This window comes from Ahaetulla prasina, chromosome 6, assembly GCF_028640845.1.
Source record: "Ahaetulla prasina isolate Xishuangbanna chromosome 6, ASM2864084v1, whole genome shotgun sequence".
In the NCBI taxonomy this organism is placed as follows: Eukaryota; Metazoa; Chordata; class Lepidosauria; order Squamata; family Colubridae; genus Ahaetulla; species Ahaetulla prasina.
This window is the reverse complement of record NC_080544.1, coordinates 108,148,059-108,165,580: the sequence shown is the minus strand read 5'-3', so window position 1 is coordinate 108,165,580 and position 17,522 is coordinate 108,148,059.

Below are 17,522 nucleotides of genomic sequence, written 5' to 3'. Positions count from 1 at the left end.
GCGGCTGGGGCTTTAGACCGTGTCGTGCCTCTGCGGCCTCTGACCCGGCGCAGATCCCAACCGCCCTTGGTTCTCCGAGGAGCTGAGGGATGAAACGCCAGAGAAGACGCCTAGAGAGCTCCTGGAGGTCTAGCCGTTTAGAGGCTGATCAGACACTAGTTAGGTCCTATACTAGGACCTACCTAGTGGCACTGAGGGAAGCGAGGCGTTGCTATGCCTCCTCCCTCATTGCGTCGGCAGATAACCGCCCAGCCGCCCCAGCAGACCGTTCCTTCACCAGGGGAGCGGGATGACCCGCTGCAGGACGTGCTGAGGAGTTTAACGGTTATCTATACGATAAAATCGTTCAGCTCCGAGACGGTCTAGACCAAAATTGCGACGATTCAGATGAGGCGTCTGAGGGTGGTCTTGGTGACATTTTCTGGGATGAGTTTGACCCTGTGGCTACTGAGAACATGGACAGGTTGCTGGGTAGGCTGAATGCCACCACGTGTTTACTGGACCCGTGCCCCTCCTGGCTGGTGCTGGCCACTCAGGAGGTGACACGAGGCTGGCTCCAGGCGATTACGAGTGCCTCCTTGTTGGAGGGAGTCTTTCCGGCCACCTTGAAAGAGGCGGTGGTGAGGCCCCTCCTCAAGAAGCCCTCCCTGGACCCGGCTGTCTTAGGTAATTATCGTCCGGTCTCCAACCCCCCGCCCGGGTGGATGAGTGTCTCCTCAGCCCGGGGGTGTTGAGGTGGGTTTGGGGCGGCCCGGGGCGGTCTCCCATCGCGGCGGCGGCGGCGGCGGCGGCGGCGGCGGCGGCGGCGGCGGCGGCGGCGGCGGCGGCGGCGGCGGCGGCGGCGGCGGCGGCGGCGGCGGCGGCGGCGGCGGCGGCGGCGGCGGCGGCGGCGGCGGCGGCGGCGGCGGCGGCGGCGGCGGCGGCGGCGGCGGCGGCGGCGGCAGCGGCGGCAGGTTTTAGGCGGCTTGGGGACCTTGAGATCTTGGGTCCCCCGCCGGGGCCTCGGGGAGCGTGACCAGAGTGTTCTCTGGTGGCGTTTTCTCCGGTGGCGCCTCTTTCCGACGGCGGCGGCGGCCTGGCCTGGCGGGGGCCTGGCCTGGCCTGGCGGGGGCCTGGCCTGGCCTGGCGGGGGCCTGGCCTGGCCTGGCGGGGGCCTGGCCTGGCGGTGGCCTGGCCTGGTTCGGTGGCCGGCGGCGGCGTTGGCGGCGTTGGCGGCTCGAGCCAGGGGGTGGGGACCCTGTGGAGATCTTGGGTCCCCCCCCACTTTGGGTGAGAACGCCCCCCAGCCTGGAGAGTAAGGAGGATTCTGGACGGCCTCGTCGGGGGGCCAACTAGAGCGTTTCTGTTCCGGCGGTGTTCTGGCTTGGTTAGGTGGCGCCGGCGTTGACGGCCCTGACATTGGCCTTGACGGTGTTGACGGCCCTGACATCATCGTGGATGAAGATGACGCCGGACGTTGGCAGTGGAGTTTCAGGTGGAGCCGAGATGGAGCCCATGGAGTCCGTGAAATTGAGGACTCGCCCTTTCCTCCCGACCACCCTTGGACTGTCCATAGAACATCATCGAGCCTCAGTTTGTTACCATCGCAGCCAAATCGGGCTGCAATTTCCGAGATTCGATGGACGGGGTGAGCCGCTATGTGTGCTGAGTGATTGTATAAGGCGGTGACTATTTCATCTACTGCCCGAGACTGAGACTGAGACTGAGATGGATTTCCATCGACTTTTCCCACCCGGAGATATCCTGACCGACCAGGATGGGTCTGCTTGCCGTGTTTTTCATCATGCGGACATTTTCAGCGGCGGACCTTCTTGCCTCACGAGATTCTCTCTGGGTCTGGCCTCACTATCGAGGGCCTATCTTGAGGACGGGTTTTGGAACCCGAGAGATGGCATGCCAAGAATAGGAGACTTAGGGATTTTAATTAATTGTTTTAACCGATTTTTAAGGGAGTTTAATGGGACTTTACGGGAGGGTGGAAATCGACGGGCTTGGGTTGGGGGGGGGGGGTGGGGTGGGGGGGGGAGGGGGGGTGGGGGCGGATGAGGGGGGTAGCCCGTCGGGAGGGAAACCAGTTCCAGCGCATGCTCGTGGCGACTATCAAATGGGTTCGGAGGTTATGGGGGGGAGTGTGTTCCTTTCTGTGAGGGTGAGTCTATTTGCACGGTAAGTGGGAGGGGCAGATATGGCGGAAGGGGATTGTATCGACATAGGGGTCACGTTCGATGTCTGCAGGCGATCGCGTGCCCGATCCTGACTTCTCCCGTTCCCGGATGGTCAAGACCCTCAGAGCCTGGGCCTCGCCTGATGTTATGCAACGCACGGTCCGTGGCCACAAGGCCCCCTAATACATGATCTGATACAGGGGTGCCACGGATATTATAGGCGCATGGAGACCTGGTTGGGCACTGAAGGTGTGCCCTGGTCGAGATGTGCCCACCGGTTTCCGTGCATTCCATCAGCCGAGGCCCAGGGTAGGGGTGGAGGGTGGCGGTTGCTATTAAAGAGAGTCTAGAGCCGAGGAGACCACTGTACCTCAGATTGCCGGGTGTGAATCCTCTTTGTGAGGTGGGGTCATAGATGTCAGATGGGCTTGCTGGTCGCTGCACTGGCTCCTTGCTGCGTGACAGCTGCCCTGCCCGAGCTCCTGGAGGTGCTTGCCGGGTGGCAGTGGAGACCCCAGACTTTAGTCATGGGGGACTTTAACTTGCCATCTGCCGGCTCGTCGTCGACGGTAGCTCGGGAGTTCCTGGCCTCCATGACGGCCTTGGACCTGACTCAAGTAGTGGATGGCCCCACTCACATCGGGGGAGGCACACTGGACCTGATTTTTGTCTCTGGTCAGTGGTTGAGAGATCTGGACTTAAAGGAAATAGTCACTGAACCCTTGTCAAGGTCAGATCACTCTCCTTCGCCTGGACTTTCTGACCGCTACCCAACACCGCAGGGAGACGGAACCATTACGGTGGTACCGTCCCAGGCGCCTGATGGACCCAGAGAGGTTTCGGACGGAGCTTGGGCCACTTCCTGAGGGTCTGGCTCACGGCACGGCAGAGGAACTAGCTGCAGCCTGGGAACGGGCTGCGGCTGGGGCTTTAGACCGTGTCGTGCCTTTGCGGCCTCTGACCCGGCGCAGATCCCAACCGCCTCCTTGGTCCCCCGAGGAGCTGAGGGGGATGAAACGCCGGAGAAGACGCCTAGAGAGTTCCTGGAGGTCCAGCCGTTCAGAGGCTGATCGGACACTAGTTAGATCCTATACCAGGACCTACCTAGTGGCACTGAGGGAAGCGAGGCGCCCACGCCTCCCTCATTGCGCCGGCAGATAACCGCCCAGCTGCCCTGTTTGGTGACCCGCTCCTCCTTCACCAGGGGAGCGGGATGACCCGCTGGGGACGCTGAGGAGTTTAACGGTTATCTATACGATAAAATCGTTCAGCTTAGGGACGGTCTGGACCAAAATTGTGGCGATTCAGACGGGATATCTGAGGGCGGTCTTGGTGATGTTGTGTGGGATGAGTTTGACCCTGTGACTCGCGAGGACATGGACAGGTTGCTGGGTAGATTGAATGCCACCACGTGTTTACTGGACCCGTGCCCTCCTGGCTGGTGCTGGCCACTCAGGAGGTGACACGAGGCTGGCTCCAGGGATTACGAGTGCTTCCTTGTTGGAGGAGTCTTTCCGGCCGCCTTGAAAGAGGCGGTGGTGAGGCCCTCCTCAAGAAGCCTTCCTGACCCGCTGTTTTAGGTAATTATCGTCGGTCTCCAACCCGCTCATGCGAAGGTTGTAGAGAGTATGGTGGCATATCAGTTTCTGCACCTGGAGGAAACTGTCTATCTGGACCTGCTCCAGTCCGGCTTCCGACCGGTTACAGCACTGAGACGGCTTTGGTCGCGTTGGTGGATGATCTCTGGAGGGCCAGGGATAGGGGTTATTCCTCTGCCCTGGTCCTATTAGACCTCTCAGCGGCTTTTGATACCATCGACCATGGTATCCTGCTGCGCCGGTTGGAGGGTTGGGAGTGGAGGCACCGTTTATCGGTGGTTCTCCTCCTATCTCTCCGACCGTCGCAGACGGTGTTGACGGGCAGAGGTCACCCCGCGCGCCTCACTTGTGGGTGCCGCAGGTCGATTCTCGCCTTCTGTTCAACATCTATATGAAGCCGCTGGGTGAGATCATCAGTGGCTTCGGTGTGAGGTACCAGCTGTACGCTGATGACACCCAGCTGTACTTTTCCACACCGGGCCACCCCAATGAAGCTATCGAAGTGCTGTCCCGGTGTCTGGAAGCCGACGGGTCTGGATGGGGAGAAACAGGCTCAAGCTCAATCCTCCAAGGCGGAGTGGTTGTGGATGCCGGCATCCCGGTACAGTCAGCTGAGTCCGCGGCTGACTGTCGGGAGCGAGTCATTGGCCCCGATGGAAGGGGTGAGTAATTTGGGCGTTCTCCTGGATGCACGGCTGTCTTTTGAAGATCATTTGACGGCCGCTCCAGGAGAGCTTTCCACCAGGTCCGCCTGGTGCGCCAGTTGCGCCTTTCTAGACCGGGATGCCTTGTGCACAGTCACTCACGCCTGTGACGCCTCGCCTGGACTACTTTCTACATGGGCTCCTTGAGGGCATCCGGAGGCTGCAGTTGGTCCAGAATGCAGCTGCTGGTGATAGAGGGAGCCCTCGTGGCTCCCAGTGACACCTATCCTGCAGGCTGCACTGGCTCCTTGCTGCATGACAGCTGCCCTGCCCGAGCTCCTGGAGGTGCTTGCCGGGGTGGCAGTGGAGACCCCCAGACTTTTAGTCATGGGGGACTTTAACTTGCCATCTGCCGGCTCGTCGTCGACGGTAGCTCGGGAGTTCCTGGCCTCCATGACGGCCTTGGACCTGACTCAAGTAGTGGATGGCCCCACTCACATCGGGGGAGGCACACTGGACCTGATTTTTGTCTCTGGTCAGTGGTTGAGAGATCTGGACTTAAAGGAAATAGTCACTGAACCTTTGTCATGGTCAGATCACTCTTCTTCGCCTGGACTTTCTGACCGCTACCCAACACCGCAGGGAGACGGAACCATTACGGTGGTACCGTCCCAGGCGCCTGATGGACCCAGAGAGGTTTCGGACGGAGCTTGGGCCACTTCCTGAGGGTCTGGCTCACGGCACGGCAGAGGAACTAGCTGCAGCCTGGGAGCGGGCTGCGGCTGGGGCTTTAGACCGTGTCGTGCCTTTGCGACCTCTGACCCGGCGCAGATCCCAACCGCCCTTGGTTCTCCGAGGAGCTGAGGGGATGAAACGCCGGAGAAGACGCCTAGAGAGTTCCTGGAGGTCCAGCCGTTCAGAGGCTGATCGGACACTAGTTAGATCCTATACCAGGACCTACCTAGTGGCACTGAGGGAAGCGAGGCGCCCACGCCTCCCTCATTGCGCCGGCAGATAACCGCCCAGCTGCCCTGTTTGGTGACCCGCTCCTCCTTCACCAGGGGAGCGGGATGACCCGCTGGGGACGCTGAGGAGTTTAACGGTTATCTATACGATAAAATCGTTCAGCTTAGCGACGGTCTGGACCAAAATTGTGGCGATTCAGACGGGGTATCTGAGGGCGGTCTTGGTGATGTTGTGTGGGATGAGTTTGACCCTGTGACTCCGAGGACATGGACAGGTTGCTGGGTAGATTGAATGCCACCACGTGTTTACTGGACCCGTGCCCTCCTGGCTGGTGCTGGCCACTCAGGAGGTGACACGAGGCTGGCTCCAGGGATTACGAGTGCTTCCTTGTTGGAGGAGTCTTTCCGGCCGCCTTGAAAGAGGCGGTGGTGAGGCCCTCCTCAAGAAGCCTTCCTGACCCGCTGTTTTAGGTAATTATCGTCGGTCTCCAACCCGCTCATGCGAAGGTTGTAGAGAGTATGGTGGCATATCAGTTTCCCTGCACCTGGAGGAAACTGTCTATCTGGACCCGTTCCAGTCCGGCTTCCGACCGGGTTACAGCACTGAGACGGCTTTGGTCGCGTTGATGGATGATCTCTGGAGGGCCAGGGATAGGGGTTGTTCCTCTGCCCTGGTCCTATTAGACCTCTCAGCGGCTTTTGATACCATCGACCATGGTATCCTGCTGCGCCCGGTTGGAGGGTTGGGAGTGGAGGCACCGTTTATCGGTGGTTCTCCTCCTATCTCTCCGACCGTCGCAGACGGTGTTGACGGGCAGAGGTCACCCCGCGGCGCCTCACTTGTGGGTGCCGCAGGTCGATTCTCGCCTTCTGTTCAACATCTATATGAAGCCGCTGGGTGAGATCATCAGTGGCTTCGTGTGAGGTACCAGCTGTACGCTGATGACACCCAGCTGTACTTTTCCACACCGGGCCACCCCAATGAAGCTATCGAAGTGCTGTCCCGGTGTCTGGAAGCCGTACGGGTCTGGATGGGGAGAAACAGGCTCAAGCTCAATCCCTCCAAGACGGAGTGGCTGTGGATGCCGGCATCCCGGTACAGTCAGCTGAGTCCGCGGCTGACTGTCGGGAGCGAGTCATTGGCCCCGATGGAAGGGGTGAGTAATTTGGGCGTTCTCCTGGATGCACGGCTGTCTTTTGAAGATCATTTGACGGCCGCTCCAGGAGAGCTTTCCACCAGGTCCGCCTGGCGCCAGTTGCGCCTTTCTAGACCGGGATGCCTTGTGCACAGTCACTCACGCCCATGTGACGCCTCGCCTGGACTACTGCAATGCTCTACATGGGCTCCCTTGAAGGGCATCCGGAGGCTGCAGTTGGTCCAGAATGCAGCTGCTGGTGATAGAGGGAGCCCTCGTGGCTCCCAGTGACACCTATCCTGCGAGGCTGCACTGGCTACCTGTGGCCTTCGGGTGCGCTTCAAGGTGTTGGTGAACGCCTTTAAAGCGCCCATGGCATAGGGCCGGGTTACTTACGGGACCGCCTGCTGCTACCGAATACCTCTCACCGACCGTGCGCTCTCACAGAGAGGGACTCCTCAGGGTGCCGTCGGTAGCGACAGTGTCGTCTGGCGACACCCAGGGAAGGGCCTTCTCTGTGGGGCTCCGCCTCTGGAACGAGCTCCCCAGGACTTCGTCAACTTCCGGACCTCCGAACCTTTCGCCGCGAGCTCAAAACTTACTTATTTATCTGCGCTGGACTGGGTTAGTTTTTTAAGTTATGGGTTTTTAATGGTGATTTTATAGTTTAGGGTTTTATATCGGTCGTTTGACCGTTTTTAGTTTTAAATTGGCCGGTTGAATATTTCATTTTAAATGTATTTTAAATTTATTGTGTACCTATGTGTTTTAATAAGGCTGTACACCGCCCTGAGTCCTTCGGGAGAAGGGCGGTCTAGAAATCTAATTAATAAATAAATAAATAAATAAATATAAATCCATGCCTGAGGTAAACACAGGAATGCATAATACCCTAAAAGAGAAAATTAGTACCAGTAAAGGTGTCAGTCAAGGATGTATATGTCTATGGAGATTCTCAGTCATCCAGGTCATGGTTGTCCCAAAGGTGCTTTTTCAAGGGGCAACTGGACTTTCTGGTTTTTCTTTGAAGACGTTTCACTTCTCATCCAAGAAGCTTCTTCAGCTCTGACCGGATGGTGCGGAATGGAAAGATTTATACTCCTTGCAGACAGCTGGTTATCTGCATTCTTTTAGTGGGTCATTAAGGCCACCTGGTGGCTTATCTGTGTCATCAAGGTCTTCTGAGTGGTGCAAATGGGTGTGGAGAACTTCTTAGAACTTGAAAAGATTGTATTGTAGACTGGAGATAGATGATGTCATATCCCTCTCCCTGTGTTGAAAGAGGGCGGTTCGGTTTTGACATAGATGTCCTCCTTGACCCGTCTTTCAAACCGGCGGTCCTCTCTGTCCAAATTGTGGACTTGGCTGTCTTCAGAGGAGTGGCATTTTCTTTTAAATGAAATGGACTGCTGAATCTAGTCCTGATGGGTTTGTTCTCCTGCAAATGACCAGCTATCTGCAAGGAGTATAAATTCTTCCATTTCCCACCATCCAGTCAGAGCTAAAGAAGCTTCTTGGCTCATAGTCACTTGATCACAATTCAGACACTTGGCAACAGATGCCTATTTACAGCAGTTGCAATGTCCCTCCATCACGTGAACACCTTTTGCAAATTTCTGGCAAGCCAAGTCAATGGGGAAGCCAGATTCACTTATCAACTGTGTTACTAAATTAACAACTGCAGTGATTAACTGAACAGCTGTGGCAAGAAAGACCATAAAATGGGGCAAAACTCACTTAACAACCATCTAGGGCTGTAATAGCTCAGGCTGGTAAAGCCTGTTATTAGAACACAGTAGCCTGCAATTACTGCAGGTTCAAGCCCGGCCCGGCCCGAGGTTGACTCAGCCTTCCATCCTTTATAAGGTAGGTAAAATGAGGACCCAGATTGTTGGGGGGGCAATAAGTTGACTTTGTAAATATACAAATAGAATGAGACTATTGCCTTATACACTGTAAGCCGCCCTGAGTCTTCGGAGAAGGGCGGGATATAAATGTAAATTTAAAAAAAAAATCTTGTTTAGCAATGGAAATTTAGTACTTGGTTATGGCCTTAAGTTGAGGACTACCAGTATTTTTTTATTCAAAAAGTTTTACAAAATTTTTCCCCCCCTTTCCCCCCCTGCTCCCCTCCCTTCGCAACCCCCTCCCCCGACTTCCGGAACGAGCACAAGGTATAGTTAAAAATAAAACAAACATATGCTAAAAAATTTTCGTCCCAACTTAATTATACCCCTACAATCATCAATTCCTAACTTCCCCCAAAAGCAATCAAAAATAATACATCATAATCATTCAAAAACAGTCTGATAACTCTTAGTCTGATATCTACGTTGAATATAGTCAATCCACTTTTCCATTCCTTTAAGTATCTTTCTTGCGTATTGTCTTTCAAAAGGCTGATATCTTCGCCATCTCAGCCAAATTGGCAACTTTCAATATCCATTCTTCTATTGTTGGTACTTCTTTTTCTTCCAATATTGTCCTATTAGTAATCTTGCTGCAGTTATTAGATTTAAAATCAATTTAGTCTCAATTACTGTACAATCCGTAATAATTCCCAACAAGAAAAATTGCGGCAGGAACTTTATCTTCTTTTCAGAACATTTTGTAAAATCCACCAAATTTTTATCCAAAAGGCCTTTATGTCCTTACAAGTCCACCAAATGTGAAAATATGTAGCGTCATCACAATTACATCTCCAACATTTTGCTTGTATTTCTGGATACATACACGATAATTTTTAGGATCTAGATGCCATCTATAAAACATTTTATAAAAATTTTCCTCAGATTCTGTGCTCATGAATTTAACATTTCTAACCCAAATTTTTCCCACGTTTCCAATAATATTGGCTCCTGAAAATTTTGTGCCCACTTTATCATACAGTCCTTTACCAAGTCCCTTTCAGAATCTATTTCAAGTAACACATTATACAATCTCTTTATATGCTCCTGAGACTGATTTCTAATTTGCTTTACCAAATTTTCCTCATTCTGCTCTATACCAATTTTCTGATCTCCTTCCATCTAGCACGTAGTTGCTCATATTGAAACCAAGTATAATTTTTCCCTTCCTCTCTTAATACTTGCAGAGATTTTAACTGCAAATTACCTCTTTCAGTATACAAAAGATCTTTATATGTAATCATTTCCTGATTCTGTTCTATGTTTATATTTTCTACTGTATGTCTAGGACTTGCCCATATAGGAACCTTATAATTTAGTTTATAAGAGTATTTTTCCAAACACGCAGAAGGGCATTTCTTAGCACATGATTTTTAAAGGCCTTATCCACTTTTTTGTCATAAATTAAATATGCATGCCATCCATATAGCAAATCATAACCTTCTATATTCAAAATTCTGTCCTCTGTTAAATTAAACCAATCACTTATTGCAGAGAGAGCAGCTGCTTCATAATATAATTTAAAATTAGGCATTTTAAACCTCCCTTTCCGAGAATCTTGAATTATTTTCATTTTAACCCTAGCTTTTTACCTTCCCATATAAATTTGTTAATTCCTTCTGCCATTCCTCAAGATTCTTATCTTTCTTAATTATTGGTATCATCTGAAAGAGGAATAAAATCTAGGTAAAACATTCATTTTAATAGCAGCAATTCTCCCAGCAAAGATAATTGCAATTTTTCCAAACAATCAACTCCTTCTGAACTTTTGCCATAAAACCTCATAGTTATTCTTATACAATTTCACATTTGATGACGTAATATAAACCCTAAGTACTTAACCTTCTTTACAATTTCAAATCCTGTTACTTCCTCTAGTTTTTCTTTCTGTTGTCTGGCCATATTTTTTATTATCACTTTTGTCTTTTTCTGATTTACCTTAAACCCTGAGACATTCCCATATTGATCAATTATTTCCAACAAAGATTTACTAGAATTTATAGGGTTTGTTAAAGTAATCACCAAATCATCTGCAAAAGCTCTTAACTTATATTCATACTGTCTAACTCTAATTCCTCTATCTCCTTTACTTCTCGTATTTTATCCAATAATGGTTCTAGAGTTAAAATAAACAATAATGGTGATAAAGGACATCCCTGTCTTGTTCCTTTCGCAATCTTAAAAGGTTCTGTTAAGCTACCATTGATTATAATCTGTGCTGTTTGCTCTCCATAAATTGCCCTAATTATTCTTAAAAAACCATCTCCAAATTGCATCTTTTCTATTAATTTAAATAAAAATCCCAATGCAATCGATCAAAAGCTTTCTCTGCATCGAAAAATAAATGCTGCTGGAATAAAATTTTTCTTTTCTAAGTACTCCAGTAAATTAACAATCTGCCTAACATTATTCCTCATCTGTCTCCCTTTTATAAATCCAGATTGATCATTATGAATTCTTCGCTGCAGAATCAACATTAATCTATTAGCTATTATTTTAACAAAATCTTATAATCATTATTTAAAAGTGAGATTGGCCTATAGTTCCCAGGTTTAGAACAATCCTGTTCCTCTTTTGGTATCAATGAAATAAAAGAGGTTCTCCATGAGGGGGGAATTCCCCCTCCTAGTTGTATCTGATTAAATAATTCCTTAAGTGGACCTAACATCTCATCCTGTAAATTCCTATAATAACTAACTGTGAGCCCATCCGTACCAGGAGTTTTCCCCATTTTTAATTGTTTAATTACCAAAATAATTTCTTCCGAGGTTATAGGCCGATTCAGTTCATCCGTTTGTTCTAAAGTTAAATTTTTAACCTTATATTCCTTCAAATAATTATCAATATCCCTATTCAATATATTATCTTTAAGATATAAATTTGTATAATATTCTAAAAAAGCTTTTTTAATTTTATCCTGTTGATATCTCTTTACCTTTATATTCTATTTTTTCTATAGTACATTGTTTTTGTCTTTTCCTTAAAGTATATGCTAACCACCTACCAGGTCTATTTGCATTACAAAAGTATTATGTTTGACATATTGTATATTTGTTGCCACCTGATCAGCCATTATCATATTAAATTGATTCTGTAGTAACTTTATTGCATCTTTAAGTTTTTGATCATGTGGATTATGTATTAATAATTGTTGTTTCTTATAAATTTCCTCTTCTAAATACCTACGCTGTCTTTGTTGCTTATTTCTCTGTCTATTATTAAGATATATTAATACACCTCTCTTAAAAGCTTTACTGAGTCCCAAACCATTTCTATCGATGTTTCATTATTCAAATTATAATCAAAAAATTCTTTCATCTGCTTTTTACATTGATTTACATTATCCTGATATCTAAACAAATTTTCATTTAATCTCCAAGTTCTTCTACCCTCTTTTCCATATTGCAATTCCATCCAAACAGGACTATGATCAGACAAACATCTTGGAAATATCTTAGTTTTCTTCACCCTAAAAAGCAAATCATTAGAAATTAAAATAAAATCAATACGTGAGAAGGATTGATGCCTATCAGAGAAAAAGTATAGTCTCTTTCCTCCAAATTCCGCAGTCTCCATACATCTCTTAACTCAAAATCTTCTATCATATCAAAAAGGATTTAGGCAGCTTTGCATGTGCAGGTATCTTCTTGGAAGAAATTCTCTTGTCCTTTCGTATCTATTACTCCATTCCAATCTCCCAATATAATACACGATTTATAATCCCATAGATCAACTTATCATATAACATTCTATAAAATTTTTCTTGTTGCTGATTGGGTGCATATATACCAAGCAAGAGAGTCCTTTTGTTTCTATTGTAAGTTCAATAGCAATATATCTTCCGTGAATATCTGCCTCTATTAACTTGGCTGGTATATCTTTTCTCAAATAAACCACTATGCCATGTTTTTCTCCAAAGCTGAAGCAACAAAATGTTTACCTAACTTTGAGTTTATTAGGTACTTTTGATCTGATAATTTAATATGCCTTTCTTGTAAGCAAATAACATCATTTTTAAATTGTTTCAAATAATGAAATATTTTTCTTCTCTTCTGAGCTGAGTTCAAACCATTGACATTCCAAGTCAAGATTTTATTTGCCATTACTGGGCTGCTGAAGCCTTTGAGCAATCAACTGAAGATCGTCCTCCGTATCTTCGGCCGTGCTCCTCCCACCGCTTCTGTAGCAGAATCCTGAACTTTACTTTGAGTTTGTTGCTCCTTTTCTTTACGCTTAAGGGCTCCCCTCGTCAGTCTTTGTTCTTGTGGTTGTTCCTCTGATGGTAACATCACTGGAATCACCTCAGCTTCCACACCCATTTGAGTCTCTTGAATTCTTTTTCTATTATTTCTATTTCAAATTTCAGCACTGTAGAAAGAAAATCTTTGGCCTTAAGCACTGTGTCAATACGATATCTCCTTCCTGATAATACACTGTCAAGCCAACTGGAACCTCCCATCTAAATTGAATCTGGTATTTCTTAAGTTCTTGTGTAAAAATGTAAAGTCCTTTCTATCCCTTAACATCTTGGGAGGAATCTCTTTCAAAACCTTCAACTCCTGTTCCCTATTTTCAAGTTTTTCTGAAAAGCAACTTGCAAAATTTGATTCCTCACTGTTCTTTTCAAAAATAAACCACAATGTCTCTAGGAAGTTTCTTTTGCCTAGCAATCCAAGAATTAACTCTATAAAATTTTGTCAATTTGATAAGCAACCTCTTGTGGATCAAGTTCAATAAATTCAGCCAGAGCTTCTGATAAAATTTTTAAATCTTCCCTTTCTCCTCATTCAAACCCCTAATTCTCAGAGCTCCTTCCATCATTCTATACTGCATCACCACCACTTGATCTTCATTTTTATCCAATTTGATTTGCATTCCCCCCATTCTATTTTCTATTTGTTGATTTGACTGAACAATTTCTTGCACCTCCTCCTCCACCACCTCCAGTCTTTTTGCCAAACCTTGAAAAGCCATCAAGATATCTTCTCTTATTTTTTATTATTCTCTTATTTCTTCTCTTATTTTCTCATTATTATCCATAATCTCCTTAAACCTTTCTTCAGACACTTTCCTTGCTCTTTAATCAGATCTTCTAAAGCTGGTTCAGAACCCTTCTGCCCCCAGTCTTAGGTGGTTTAGTAGCCATTTCAGTTTTAAAATTCACAAAATATAAGTCTAGAAACTTCTTTTCCCTTTAAGTATAGGAGAGCTCAGTTCACTTCATTAAAATCCACACATAACATTTCTTATCTTCTTAGTTGCACGGACTGTTTGAAATTCCATTCGTCACTTTCACTCCCGTTCAGGCGCCATCTTTAAGAGTCAATTAAAACAAAGGGGAAAAAATTTCTCTTTTTTAGAAGGTAGAAGTCAGGAAATCAAAAATACTTGCAATCCAATAATTGTCCGCTGGCACTCATTCCGTCTGCTTAAAGAGATCCATAAAGATAAGACAAGTAGCAGAGATGGACACTTTCTTCTTTTCCTGCTTTTGCAGACACGCACTGAAGTCGGAGGGCAGGAATATTTATGGGACCCGTCGACCCTTCGAGGCTCTGCTTAATTAAAACAAAGCCTCTGGGGAGGTCTACCAACATTTCCTGTTGCTCTTATCTTTCCCTTTCATCCAGGGAAAAAGATTAAAGCCGGCTTTTCCTGGCTTTTACGATGTTCAGTGCGGAGCCCCTTTAATTAGGGCTCAGCGAAGAGGTGGAGCCACCCGGAAGTCCAGGACTACCAGTATTAATGATATCCCAAAGTCCCTCCATTCAACCAATATGTTTATCCCCTGAGTTAAAAATAAACATGTAAACCTTCTGTTCTATGCAGATGAGGTTGAATTAATGTCTTGTACAGTTAGGGATGACAAAATTTCTTGCTTAACAACATAAATTTTTGGGCTCAATTGTGGTCATACATTGAGGACTACTTGTACAAAGCCATCTAGTAATTGAAGTATTCAACTAGAAAACATGGAAAACATACTGTGGGTAAAGATTTGGCCGTGGACCCAGATAGATTACCTGAGCATGCTACTTCACAATTGGGCTAACCAATTTTCAAATGTCTTCACAGTGTGGATTCTCCATCCAAATTTCAGCCCAACCTTATCTAAAAGGAGTGGTAAAATTCAAATTTTTTACTACCGGTTCTGTGGGTTGGTTGGCATTGTGTGGCTTGGTGGGCATGGCTTGATGGGCATGGCAGGGGAAGGATACTGCAAAATCTTCATTCCCATCCCACTCCAGGGGAAGGATACTGCAAAATCCCCATTCCCACCCCGCCGGGGCCAGCCAGAGGTGGTATTTGCCAGCTCTCCAAACTACTCAAAATTTCCGCTACCGGTTCTCTGAACTGCTCAAAATTTCTGCTACCGGCTCTCCAGAACCTGCTGGATTTCACCCCTGTCTAAAAGCCAAAGCTGTCAAAGAGTCACTGATCTGACTTCCCAATGTGATATTGCAGCACTTAAATATGTTAAATCTTTGAAGTGGCTTAACTAGAACAGAATAGAATAATAACTTTATTGTCACTTTGAATGTACACTAATTGGGATACATTAAAAATAAAATTTCATTTTACATTCCAAATTTCGTTGCATATAGCTCTTAAAGAGTCACCACCTCTAATATTACACTACATAAACATGACAAGATAAATAAATACATAAATAGAAAATTATGTATTACACCCACATATATTATATGTCACAGAGAAACATTGAAGTCTAGTTCACATGTATACATGTTTATGGCGAGAAAAACAAATCTGGTGAGTTTACCAGATAGATGACATAAGAAACAAAGCTGTTACAGAATCTGGTAGTTCTGCTAGAAGTACTTTGAAATCTACTCCCAGAGAGCAGCAACAGGGACAGACCGTAAAGTGGGTGTGTGTGGCAGTGGTGGGATTCAAGTCATTTAACAACCGGTTCTCTGCCCTAATGATTTCTTCCAACAACCAGTTTGCCAAACTACTCTGAAAGTTAACAACCGGTTCTCCCGAAGTGGTGCGAACTGGCTGAATCCCACCACTGGTGTCTGGGGCCCATTACGATACTTTGAGCTCTAAGCACATAGCTTAAAGCTCAAGATGAGATTGGAGTTAATTGTACATGTGAGTAATAAAGCCCCGGGTGAGGATTTTTTTTACCAGCAGAATTATTCAAGAAATTTCCCAGTTGGTGGGGCCCAGTATTGGCAGGTCTTTTTACTCACATAAATAACACCTGCCATATACCAGAAGGTTGGAAGATGACAATAGTTGTTCCCTTATATTAAAAAAGGAAATAAAAAGAACCCTACTAATTATAGGCCTATTAGCCTGATTAACACTGCAGCAAAAATATACAATAATAATAATAATAATAATAATAATAATAATAATAATAATAATAATAATAATAATAATAATAATAATAATATCAGAGTTGGAAGGGACCTTGGAGGTCTTCTAGTCCAACCCCCTGCCCAGACAGGAAACCCTACACCATTTCAGACAAATGGCTATCCAACATTTTCTTAAAAATTTCCAGTGTTGGAGCATTTACAACTTCTGCAGGCAAGTTGTTCCACTGATTAATTGTTCTAACCGTCAGGAAATTTCTCCTTAGTTCTAAGTTGCTTCTCTCCTTGATTAGTTTCCACCCATTGCTTCTTGTTCTACCCTCAGGTGCTTTGGAGAATAGTTTGACTCCCTCTTCTTTGTGGCAACCCCTGAGATATTGGAAGACTGCTATCATGTCTCCCCTAGTCCTTCTTTTCATTAAACTAGGCATACCCAGTTCCTGCAACCGTTCTTCATATGTGCTAGGTTGCTTTTGAACAGAATTGAAATCTGAGTAGAGGAAAATAATATCCTCACAGAAAAAGCAGGTTTTACACAAAAGTGATCCACTATTGATAACTGCTTTGTCTTGAACCATCTAATTTTTTTTAAAATTTGCATTTATATCCCCCCCTTCTCCGAAGTCTCAGGGCGGCTTACAATGTGTTAAGCAATAGTCTTCATCCATTTGTATATTATATACAAAGTCAATTTATTGCCCCCAACAATCTGGGTCCTCATTTTACCTACCTTATAAAGGATGGAAGGCTGAGTCAACCTTGGGCCTGGTGGGACTTGAACCTGCAGTAATTGCAAGCAGCTGCAATTTAATAACAGACTGTTTTAGCAGTCTGAGCCACCAGAGGCCTGGTAAATATTGCCAAATATGCCTATAAGAGGAGATTCCCCCCAGCCGCCCTATGCTGCTTTTATAGACCTTACATCAGCATTTGATATGGTAAACAGAGACGTACTATGGAGTAAACTGACATCTCTTAAAATAGAACCTAGACTGCTGGCTTTGATTAAAGCCCTTTACATAAGTACTTGTTTGAGAGTGTGGTTTGGGGTTAATGGGGCTCTGACTATTAGGATTCACACAAATAAAGGGATAAGGCAAGGGTGTATCCTGGCCCCATTACTATTTAGCTTCTATATCAATGTCTTGCCAGGGTTAATAAAGGATCCCATGGTACACATGCTGAAGATCCTAAATACTTATTGTAACAGCTTGCTTTATGTGGATGATATGATTTTATCATAGTCCCTAGTAGGATTACGTAGGTCATTAAGAAGATTCAACTCTTATTGCCAGGATAACTTCCTAATCATTAGTAAATCTAAATTGAAAATAATGGTGTTTGGAAAACATCATCAGAGACATAGGTGGCAATTAGATGGTGAACCAGTTGAACAGGTTAACACCTTTGTATATTTAGGCATAACCTTTTCCAAGACTGGGTCTTGGGCATCGTCAACAGAGTACACTTAGAGCAAATGCTCTTTGCATTTACTGCTTAAACTAAAGAACCTTAGTTACTCGGCTTCTGGGTGGCGCCATCTTTCTCGCTGGGTGCCAATTTATGGCACTCCACATTGAATACCGTAAAAGCCGGATTTAACAACTGATCCCGGCTTCATTTCTCTCTCTGGTTGAAAGAGAGAGACAGAGCAAGGGGGAGGAATTGGGTAGATTCCCCTAGGGGCTTTGTTTTTGTAATACAAAGTCCTGAACGGTGAATCCCCTTATTTACCCCTCCCCCTCCTCCAGTATTCACTGC